The sequence below is a fragment of the Delphinus delphis genome, chromosome 11 (genome assembly GCF_949987515.2).
Source record: "Delphinus delphis chromosome 11, mDelDel1.2, whole genome shotgun sequence".
NCBI classification, from domain to species: domain Eukaryota; kingdom Metazoa; phylum Chordata; class Mammalia; order Artiodactyla; family Delphinidae; genus Delphinus; species Delphinus delphis.
This window is the reverse complement of record NC_082693.1, coordinates 18895706-18908463: the sequence shown is the minus strand read 5'-3', so window position 1 is coordinate 18908463 and position 12758 is coordinate 18895706.

The following is a 12758-nucleotide window of genomic DNA, read 5'->3' as shown; positions in this document are numbered from 1 at the left end:
TTGTAAATAGTGCTGCAATGAACACTGTGGTAGATGACTTTTTTTGAATTATGTTTTTCTCAGGGTATATGCCCAGTAGTGGAATTTCTGGGTCATATGGTAGTTCTATTTTTAGTTTTTTAAGGAACCTCCATACTGTTCTTCATAGTGGCTATATCAATTTACATTCCCACCAACAGTACAAGAGGGTCCCCTTTTCTCCACACCCTCTCCAGCATTTAATGTTTGCAGATTCTTTGATGATGGCCATTCTGACCAGTGTGAGCTAATACCTCATTGTAGTTTTGATTTGCATTTCTCTAATGGTTAGTGATGTTGAGAATCCTTTCATGTATTTGTTGGCAATCTGTATGTCTTCTTCAGAGAAGTGTCTGTTTAGATCTGCCATTTTTTGATTGGGTTGTTTGTTTTTTTAATATTGAGCTGCAGAGCTGCTTAGATTTTTCTAGGTCAAGTGTAGAAATTAAAATTCAGAACTGATGTAAGAATAGAAAAAGAATTAATATATAACACATGTTAAGAGAGAAGAAAAGGAAATAAAATAAAATTTGATCAATCAATAAAAAGCAAGCAGAAGGTTCAATAAAGCAAAGAAAATCATAGGATATAGAAAAACTAAGATTATAAAAATGTCTTTAGAAGTATCAGAAATAATAATAAATGCAATTATTAATGCAATTATTGATGCATTAACCCTTCCAGGTAAAAAGAAGATGATTCCCAGAAAAGTGCTGTTTTAAAAATCTAACTATATTCTTTTTACTAAGAGTCACACCTACATAATAATAATATTGTTAGGCTGAAAGAAAAAAAGTAGAAATAATCCCAGAAAAATAATATTTTAAAAGCCTAGAATAGTCACATCAATAAACAATAAATTTCAAGAAAAAATTATTAGTGATATAAAGTGTCATAATTATCAAAGGAAAATTGTCTAGGGCTATATAATTCCAAGCCTATATACTGCAAAGGAACATCAAAATATATAATGTAATGATTTCAATTACCACGGGGAAATTAACAAGTTATATGTTTAGTGCTTAATTTTAACATATCACTCTCATTAATAAATCAAGAAGACAAAATATAATAAGCATAAAAAATAGACAGACAACCCAATTAACAATTTTGCTTTAAAGGATGTACAGAGAATTCTACCCACAAAATTAGAAAATACAATTTAAAATATTATTAAAGTTAGAAAATTGTTTTAAAGTATACATGGAACTATATAAAAATTGAACACAAAATACAGAAACCAAATATTTTATGAAGAAATATGCATAATATAAACTTGATTCTTTTAACACAGTAAAATAAGTGAGAATGCATTATAAAAACTAGATTTGAGGGTAGGTTACTCACAATCTTTTATTACAAAATTAAAAAATCTGTTCATGACCAGATTACTTCACTGGTGAATTCTACCTAACATTTAAAGAAGTAACACTGATACTTCACAAACTCTTCCAAAAAATAGAACTGATTTCTTGAGGCCAGTATTTCCCAACTGATTCAATGAGGCCAGTATTAATTTGATACCATAACAAATAATAACAACACAATAAAAGGAAACTACAAACCAGTTATTCCTTATGAATATAGATGAAAAATTCTAAACAAAATACTAGCAAACTGAACCCAGCAACACGTAAAAATTATTATATCAGAGCTAAGTGGGATTTATCTCAGGAATGAAAGGTTGGTTCAATATACAAAAATCAATCTATGTAATACACCTCAGTAATAGTATAAAGGACCCAAAACACCTCATGTGATTATCTCAGTAGATTCAGAAAAAGCTTTTGACAAGATCCAAAACCCTTTCATGATAAAAACACTAAAAAGATTAGGAGTAAAATGGAACATTCTCCATATGATAAAGGGCATTAATGAAAAATCTAAAGCTACTCATAATTAATGATGAAAGAATAAAAGATTTGCCTCCTGACATCAGGAATAAGGTAGTGTATCTATGCTAGCCACTTGTGTTTCATGTTGTGCTGAAGAATCAAGCCAGGGCAATTAGGCAAGAAAAAATAAATAAGAAGTTGTCCTGATTGGAAATGAAAGCTAAAACGTTCTCTATTTGCAGGTAACATGATCTTGTATACAGAAAATCCTAAGGAATCTGATAAAAAACATTAGAATGTTAAGCAAAGTTGCAAGATACAAGAGCAAAACACAAAAATCAATTTTATTTCTATATACTGGCAATGAGCAATCTGAAAATAAAGCTTTAAAAAATCTTATTATATTAGCATCAAAAAGAATAAAATAGTTAGAAATAAATTTAGCACTTTTTTAGAAGCACAAGTTTCCTACAGTGAAAACTTAAAAAAAAAATTGTTCAAAGAAATTAAAGAAGATAAATAAGTGTGAAGAAATTCCATTTTAATGGATTGAAAGACTTAACATTGTTAAGATGGCAGTACTCTCCAAACTGATCTACTGATTCAAGTTTCCCTATTAGAATCTCAGCGGCATTCTTTTTTGCAGAATTTGTCAACGTGATCCTAAAATTCATATGAATATGCAGAAGAACCAGAATAACCAAAGTAATCTTGAAGAAGAACAAAGTTAGAAGACTCACAATTTCTTATTTTAAAACTTACTACAGGCCTACATAAATCAAGACAGTATAGTACTGTTATTATGATAAACATATAGACAGATGGAAAAGAGAGTACAGAAATAAACCCCTAAACTTATGGTCAACTAATTTTGACAAGGGTTCCAACATGATTCAATGAGGGGGAAGATAGTCTTTTAATAAATGATGCTGGAACAAATGGATATCTTCATGCAAAAGAATGAAATTGGACCCATATCATATAGAAAAATTCATTCAAAATAGATCATTACATTGAACACTTCAATGTAAGAGCTAAAACTATAAAACTCTTAGAAGAAAATATAGTTGTAAATCTTCTTGACCTTGTATTAAGCAATGGTTTCTTAAATACAACACCTGTAGTACAAGCATCCAAACAAACCAGCAAGATCAGAAAAGCCCAGATGAATTGGACTTCATGAGAATTAAACTTTGTGCTTAAAAGGATACTATCAAAAAAATGAAAGATAATCACTGAATGAAGGAAAATATTTGCAAACCATAATGTGATAAGGGATTTAAATCCAGATCATACAAAGCACTCTTACAAATAAACAATGGGAAAAAAACAAATAAAAACTAAGCAAAAGATTTGAATAAATATTTCTTTCAAAGAAGACATAAAAATTCTCAATAAGCACATGGAAAGATATTCAACATCATTAGTCATTAAAGAAATGCAAATTAAGATCACAATGAAATACCTCTTTACACCCACTAGGATGGCTATAGTAAATTCTTTTTAAAAGGACAATAATAAGTGTTGAAAATGATGTGGAGAACTTATAAACCTCATACATTGCTGGTGGGAATGTATAATGATGAAGCCACACTGGAAAACAGTTCGGTAGTTCATCAAAAATATAAACATAGAATTATCATGTGACAGCAATGTCACTCCTATGTACCCAAGAAACTGGAAACATATATTCATACAAAAATGTGTATTTAGCAGTGTTTATATTGTAAAATGTGTTTATAGCAGCATTACATATAGTAGCCAGAAAGTTCAAACAACACAATGTCCATCAACTGATGAATGGATAAATAAATGTTGTGTATGCATACAATGGAATGTTATTCAGCCATAAAAGGAGTATGGTACTGATACATGCCACAATATGAATGAATATTGAAAACATTATGCAAAGTAAAATAAACTAGGTACAAAAGGCCACATAGTTATGATACCATTTATGTGATATGTCTGGCACAAGAAAATCCATGGAGTACAGTACTGATATATGCCACAATATGAATGAATCTTGAAAACATTATGCAAAGTAAAATAAACTAGGTACAAAAGGCCACATAGTATGATACCATTATGTGATATGTCTGGCACAGGAAAATCCATGGAGACAGAAAGTAGATTAGTGGTTATCAGAGGCTGGGAGGAGAGGGAAATGGGGAGTAACTACTAATGGATACAAGGTTAATTCTGGGGGTGTATATATTCTAGGATTAGATATTGGTGAATCACATAACCCTGTGAATTTACTAAAAATCACTGAATAGCACATTTTGAAAGAGTGAATTTTATGGCATGTGCACCACACCTTAATTTTAAAATCAGAAAAAAAAAATGAAGAAACTATATAATGTTAGAAATTTTAAGACACATTTAAAAATAATTTATGGATGATAGTAAAATAATTATGGAAATTAGAATATAATAATAACTAACTGACGATGTTTTCACTTGAGGAATACAGCATAATTGTATTTGTAAGAAAATGTATAGCCTTCAGTGCAAATATTTTCAAAACTGAAAATTAATGAGCTAAACATTTAAATTAAAATATTAATATATCAGTAACATTTCAAACCCAAAGACAGTAAAAAGAAAGAAATAGTGAAGACAATAAAATAAAATAAAATAGAAAATATAGAAACAAAAGTTAAATAAATAAAACAGAAAATTACAACAATAAAATATAAAATTCAAAAGCTGCTTCTGGGGAAAATTTAATTAAAAAAAATTTTTGCAAGACTGATGCAGGAAAAAAAGAAATTACAAATATTGGTCCTGAGAAAAGAGATTTTTTTTTAAAAGATTTGAAATTTTAATATTTTTTAAATATGCTAAGAATATACTATGGACACCTTTATGGAATAAGTTTATTAAAACTTTAAAGAAATTGATAATTTCATAGAAAATTATAATTTATAATAACTGATTCAAGAATTCATAAAAAACCTAGATAACACTATAAAAATGAAAGAAATAAAATCACTAGGTTTTTAAAAAAAAAATCTACTTACAGAAACAACAAAATGAGATTTTATCTTATTGCCCTGGTGCAGTAACTTCTACCAGATTTGCCCACTTAGCAAACAACTAGAAAACAACTTCTTGCATACACTGCGCAGTGGGCAGTGTAGGATTATGATCCCTGAGAGAAGAGAAACAGAGAAGATTAGCCCAGCTTTCTGCCTAGAGTTGATTTCTGAATCATAGTGCATGGAGAAGAAACTCAAGCACAGCATGGCAGTTATGATGAGTTCAGCAGATAGCAATTGGAGATCAAAGAGGTTGAGGTGGCTGGAGTTTTGATTAAAAAAAAAAAAACTTCGGAAGTTTGCATAGGGCTGTCCTTGAAACTTTGCTGAATACTAAGCTATGAATACATATATGAAACTCCATGAAGTCATAGAAATTATAACTACTTAAAAGTGAAAAATAAAATTCTAGAGCTCACACAAGGCTGGGAGATGTTCAACATCTATCCATCCAAAGTAAAGAGACTTTATTAAACCCCTGTGATGTTAGGTAGTGACTACAGAAAAGCCAAGTCTTAATGGGAGGAATAAAGTAAACGTAGTCTATATCCTTCTTAACAAAGCTTTATAAGGCAGACCTTGAAAGAATCAAGCTGATCTGCAAGAAACTTAACTGCCTCACCTTTCCAAGAAAATTTACTCTTTAAAGTAAAACCAAAAAGTTTAGACATTCACCAAAATAATAATTACAATGCCTATCATTCATATAAAAGTCACAGAATTTCAGAAGAAAAAAAATATGACTGATAACCAAGTAAAAATTAGGTCAATAGAAAAGAGAGAGGATGGAAATAGCAAAGACTTTAAAATAACTCCCATAAACATATTAAAGGCCTTTAAATAAAAACATGAATACAATAAAGTTGGAGCTTAAAATAAAAGAATTAAATAAGTCATTTAGGACTGAAAAATAAAATATCTAAAATCAAAACTCACTGGATGTGCTTAAGAGCAGGTCATCACTACAAAAGAAAAGGTCAGTGAATTTGAAGACATAACGAAAGAAACAATCAGAACGAAGCCTGGGAGTGGGTAGTAGGAAGGATGAAAGAAAATAAAAATGGACTGATTCTCAGGGAACTGTAAGACAATTTCAAGTTATTTAACATATGTGTAATTGAAGTTGAGAAAAAGAGCAGGGCATAGTTGAAGAAATAGTGCCAAAAGAATGGTCTCAAATTTTCCAATTTGACAAAAACTATAATCTACATCTCCAAGAAGCTCAGAAAACACAAAGCAGAAAAACCCCGAGGAAACCCACCCAAGGCACAGCTTAAAATAAAGTCTTAAAAGCAGTCAGAAAAAAAAGACATTTAAGATATCAAAGATAAGAAATATTACTGATTTCTTTTCAGAAACAATGCAAGCCAGAGGACAAAGGAAACTTTTTAAATAGTGGAAGGAAAAAAAACCTTTCAATCCAGACTTCTATATCCAGCAAACTATATGCTTCAAAATGAAGGTAAAATACTTTTTTATTTTAAGGCAAACAGCTGAAAGAGTTCATTGCCATCAGACTTGCAATAAGTCTGAAGACTAATACTCAGTAGAAACTCAAAATTACACATTGCAATAAAGATCACTGAAAATGGTTAATGCAAAGTATACATATACACACTATTATATGTAAAATAGATAATCAACAAGGACCTACTGTATAGCACAGGGAAATCTACTCAATATTCTCTAATAACTTATATGGGAAAAGAATCTGAAAAAGAATGGATATATGTATATGTATAACTGACTCAGCTGTATACCTGAAACTAACACAACACTAAATCAACTATACTCCAATATAAAATAAAAATTAAATTAAAAAAATAGAGTATACATATAATACTTTTTTCTACATTTCTTAACAGATAACTGTTAAAAGCAGAAACAAAAACAATATATCATGGGTTTTAGAACTTATAGAGAAGTAAAATGTATGACAATAGCACAAAGGAAGAGAGGAACAGACATTCACTATTGTAAGTTTTTTAAGTTACAGTGGCATAATAGTCTTTGAAGATAGACTGTGATAAACTAAAGAACAACTGGGGGAGGAAAGGAGGCACAGCTAATTTGGTGATAGTGGAAATGAAATGGAATACTGAAACTATACTCAATTAAGCCAAAAAGAAAGAAATAAAGAAGAGGAACACAGATTATATTGACAAGTTGAAAGCAAATGCTAAGATTGCAGATTTAAAATGACTATATCCATAATCATATTAAATTTTAAAATTGTAAACCAGGGGTTGGCAAACATTTTCTTATAAGACCCAAGAGTAACTAGGCTCCATCAACTACTCAACTCTGCAGTTGTAGTGTGAAAACAGCCACAGACAATATATATGTGAATGGGCATGGTTGTTCTTCAATAATTTTTTTTTCTGTTTTTTACAAAAACATGTAGTTAGCCCATGGACCATAGTTTTATCATGCCTGGTCTGAGTACTGTTCAATGGAAATATTAGTCACAGATACAATTTTAAATATATGGTATCTACATTAAAAATAAAAGTGTGAAATTAATTTAATAATATATTTTATGTAAACTAATATATATGTTACCATTATTTCAAAATGTAATCAATATACAAGTAATTAATGAGATATTTTACTTCCTTTTTTCGTAAGTCTTTGAAATCTGATGTACATTTTACACTCAAGGAGGCAGTAGTGCTCAGAATCATACAGACACAGGGTCAGTGTCTGAGATTGATTTGCCTCCTTAAATTTTACTATCTGGGTGCCTCCTTACTGCATGTGAGTACTGGTTTTAAGCCACTGATTTAGTCGTTCTGGGGTGTTGGTGAGAACTCACTGACATTCCTGGCCTGCTATGTATATGTCTAAAGTAGGTTCTCCAGAGAAATCAGCCAAAAATATGCAGATGCTGACAGCTGGACCTCAAAGGGCATACAGAACAAGAGTCAATAGTAAGATGCAAGGAGATATGGTAGGACACCAACAGTATCTGCTACACTTGGAAAGCAAGAAGTGGCACGTTCCCTGGATGCTCTACAAAGACACATGCTCCAGAGGGTGGGAGATAAGTTCTACAAATACTTAGGGGCCTGTTATAGCAGTGATACTTTTAGAGAGTCGTATGTACTTTTAGGGAGTAGTATCAAGTGTATGCAACCATAGCTGCCCATCATGAGCTGGGTGTTGTCAGACCCACAGAGACATACTGCTCAGCAGAGATATCAGCAATCCATGGTAAAATCCTAACAAAGATTTGGACCCAGGCTGGTGACTGATAGGGGTTTGTTTATAAATCTTTCATTCTTTGGGTGAGATAACTCTGAGATGCTATAGTATAGTAGCAGTAGCTCCCAAAGAGATTAAGCTGTAATTATCCACAGTAGAAACTTGTTTATTGTTTGCTTTCCCTCCTCTGTCTCATTTCCCGATTCCTCTACTGTCTTTCTGGGAACACTCCCTAAATAAACTAATAGTACCTGAAATCTTGCCTCAGGGTCTTCTTCTGCAGAATCCCAAACTAAGCACCAGGTTTGATTTAGCATCATGTTATCAACATGGTGGACCAGCATGATATTCTATGTAATGTCACAATGATCTAGGTCCCTTAGGACTATATTATAAATAAGCAATATAGTTAATACAGTGCTTAGTCAAGACTGTGAACAGGTATTGTTGTCTCTCCCAGGAGAATGCAAACTACTTTGATCCTCCTTTTTTAATCTGAGGTATAACTGACATAAAACATTATATTAGTTTCAGGTGTACAACATAATGATTTAACATTTGTGTATTCTGCAAAATGATCACCACAGTAAGTCTCAGTAACATATGTCATCATACATAGTTACAAAAAATTATTTTTTCTGCTGTTGATCCTTCTTCTTAATGAGCATTAAAAGTTACCCATTCGCCAGTCAGTAGCCTCATAAAACGCCTCAGAGGTGGGACTGATCTATTCCAGTAAAAATAAAGCTACACTTCACTAAATATATGGTAGTACATTTCAACCTACAATGATTCTTCTGGTTTTTGCAGGAGCCACTCTGGTAAATTAAATGAGGAAATGGTGGACACTACCCTCTAATGGTAGATGTCATTAAACTCTACCATTCCACCCAGGATATGATATTGCTTCTAATTTATCATCTTGACTAAGGGCACTGAGGACAGATTTGTGAGCTTCCACTTGGCCTTTCCTACCATGATGACTATTAATCCAGGAGCCAGGGAATATTGTTAGGATCTGGATATATATATGCCTTATATTATATATACCCATTATATTATATATAGGTGTTATAGGGACACATGGTATCAGTAGAGTTGATACAGAGGCTAGATAATAAATGGAATCCTGGTCCCACAGTAGTCCAGTGGGTCCATGGACAACATCCTATGCTCATTTCCCTAGTGTCTCTAGGAAACTATAGGATGTGTCCATGGACCCACTGGACTAGCATGGGGCAAGGATTCCACTTATTACTTAGCCTCTGTATCAACACTATTCTGTCAGCAACAGCATGATGACATTTTGGGTACCATGGTGTCAATGTCAGGTCAGACTACTGTGTGAGGTATAATAATTTTCCGTTACAATGGCTGCCATCAGCTGTCTGCCAATCAGTTTTTATATTTTTGGTTTTTGCCTTATATAAGTTAAGCCATATCCTCATTTTGCCATCTATCTTATCCCTGGGAACAACATGCTATATTAGCCATTGTGATCCCAGAGGATCTAAACATCTTGGTTGCCTCTTTGGCTTGGCTGCCTGGTGCAGTATTTATGCCCACTTGCCTCTAACAATTGTCACCACCTGGCTTTTCAGTTACAGATTGCTATCAGCCCCTCTGAAATTGGGAGTGGAGTTCTAGAGCAGCATCTGCTACTATGAACTCTGGCCTACAGATGACAGTCACCCCAGAGCTTGTTGACAATGCTTGTGCCACCGTTACTAGCAGAGCAAGAATCCTCCTGGGTTCTCCTGGGGAATATCCTGCTGGGTGGAACCTCTGAAAGAATGGTTAGAACATCTCAGTTGTCCTACCAAGGAGCAAAGAAGCTGAGATATTTTCTACCAATTCCCATTGGTGGAAATTTACTCCTGGGGATGTAAACTCCTCAGCATTATTAGCCTGTTCAGCACAGTGAAGTTCTTCTTCTGGGACAAGAAAAAGTCCCTGGGCAGAGAAATGCAGAAGCTTGAAGGAGGAAGCCTCTGGTGTACGCAAAACTGCAGGAATGTGCTGAGGCTGCGGGGGGATAAGTCTCCCAAAGTTTCTGCTTCTTACGTCATAGAGAAACTCAATTACATGAGCCAAACTTAATCACAGGGAATGGTGTTTACGTTATTCCTGTTTGCAATATTGAAAAAAATGGAAATAGGCTAATTATTCATCTTTGGGGAAATACTGGAGAATAGATAAATAAATACCTTATTTATTAATAAAAAGACAGCCATTAACATAAATGAACTAGATTTACTTGTATCACTAGGGACAAAGCAAAAAGCATAATACTGAGCAAAGAATAACTTGCAAAATTTATATATGATAAAGTTATAATAGTAAACCAATACTGAATAATGATGTATTTTTTATAGGTATCTGTGTATGTAATAAAATTACAAAAAATGTGCATGGAACAATACATATAAATGTCAAGATCTTGGTTATTTCTAAAAAAAAAGGAATAGGATCAGACTGGGGGTTAAGCTGTCTTTAGAACACATATCTTAAAAGAAATTTTAAAAGATAGTCTAAAGCAAATATGTCAAAACTGTTGATAATTAATAAATTTCATGGTACATAATGGGTGTCGGTTATATTTTGTATGAAATGTTTCATTAAAAATTAAATTTAAAGTTAAATTAATTTTAAAATTAAAAAGTAAATTTTAATTAAAAATGTAAATTTATTTTAATTATTTAAACTGTGGACCAGAAGGTAGCTTTAAGGTGGTGACTCCTCGATCTGGGTGCTCATCAGAATCATCTGAAGAGGGTTTTTTTAAATATATGCTTGGATCCCACCCCCAAAAAATCATTTTCAGTAGATCTTGAGCAGTGCCCCAAAATTTTATTAAAAGTTTCTTGAGTACTTCTGATATTTATTCAGGTTTGGAAGCTACTGACTTAAGATACATTCCTTTCTCTGGGAAATCTAACTTATATCCTAGTTTTCACTTCTATGATTAGAAGTTAAGCAATTCATTGTAAACATTTTCACTAAGTTATACCACAATGGCATGCCCTTCATATTTTATTAAAATAGCAGGAAGCTTTGGGATTTGCTGTAAAATCATTGATGGGTACATTGTCAGTTGCATTATTTAGTATAGTTTATAAATCGTATCTTATGAGAAATGGCATTCGTACTTTAGTGCCAAAAAAAGAATCTTTCTTTTTAAATGAATAATTGATATTTTTCCTTTTATCAGTTAATAATTATTATGTAAGTAACCATGAAGAAATTTTTCCCTGTGCTGCCAAAAAAACTCAGAAGGAAATTTAATACTTTAAAAAATTCATTGTCTCTGTTTTAATAGCTTTAAAGTAGTTATTTTTTATTGGAGTATATTTGATTTACAATATTATATTAGTTTCAGATGTACAGCATAGTAATGTAGTTGTGTCTTTTAATGAAAGCCACTTCAAATACTTTGTAAAACTAGGTTTGGTATAAATAGTTGATGATGATGATGATAATGATGATGATAGCTACCATTTTGGGGGGCTTTTACTATGTGACTTCATAAACTTAAGTTTTAAATTTAATCCTCAGTTCAACCTCCTAAGGTAGAAATTATTGCCATTTTACAGAAAGCAAGTTAATTAATAGCTTTTCTTCACTGATGAAGAAAATCAAAATTACAGAGAAAAAGTAGAACATGACAATGTATACAGTAAATTATTTCCCTATGAATCTATCCAGCAACTAGCCGTTAGTGTATAGCCACTGTAATGTATAGTTTTTAATGGTTTCAACTCTCAGTTTATACCATTTAGTAAAGGATATAGGTAATGTTTCAAAGATTCCCTCCAGTTTAATATGGCCTTAAGTCACGAAATTTGTAAGGTTGGCTCTGACTAATATAGTGGTTGAGACGGAGGGCAACTAGATTCCCATTTATTTTCTTTCTCCCAGAAGAAACCAAGAGTGTGGGCAGAATAAAGTTCTAGGGACTTTGCCATCATAGAGATATTAAATACAAGGATAATCTCTAGGCTTCAAACTATATGAACATTTCCATTCAGTATACTTCTCCCGTTCCTCCTCTTTCCCATATTAGTCTTCTCCAATTAATGTACAAATGGATTATGATTAATAATAATAATACGTAGTGTATTATTGTATTTGTAGGTGAAAAGCATTGCATAATAAAACATAATTAACATAGTGGGTGTCAAGCTGGACATAAACCCAAGAGGTCAGAATCTAGCCCGAAATATTATTATTCCCTATGGCCCAAATATTTGTTAATTGAAATAATTACAATAACATTCACTTCTTGGATGTTTTTGCATGACTATGTCAAAAAAGGTTCTCACCCCTTTTAGTTTGTCTTGTTTATACTAATGGAGAGAAAAACAGCAGGTTGCATTAAAGGACATTTAGAGTACTCTCTTGTTCTACTTGAATTCATGTCATAAAACAATACGTCTTGAAGAGCAAATTTATTTTAGGGTGTGCCAGAATAGAACTGAAACAGGCCTGAAGGCTTGGATCTGTACATGTTGAGTGGTGGCACCCTTCTGATTTACCCAGATTTATAAGAAGTACCCAAGAAGTTGCTGGGACTGTTCTTAGTTACTTCTGCTTGGTGATCAGACAGGTGTATAACCAGAGTCTCCAGAATATTTGGGAGGGACAGGAAGTATCAATA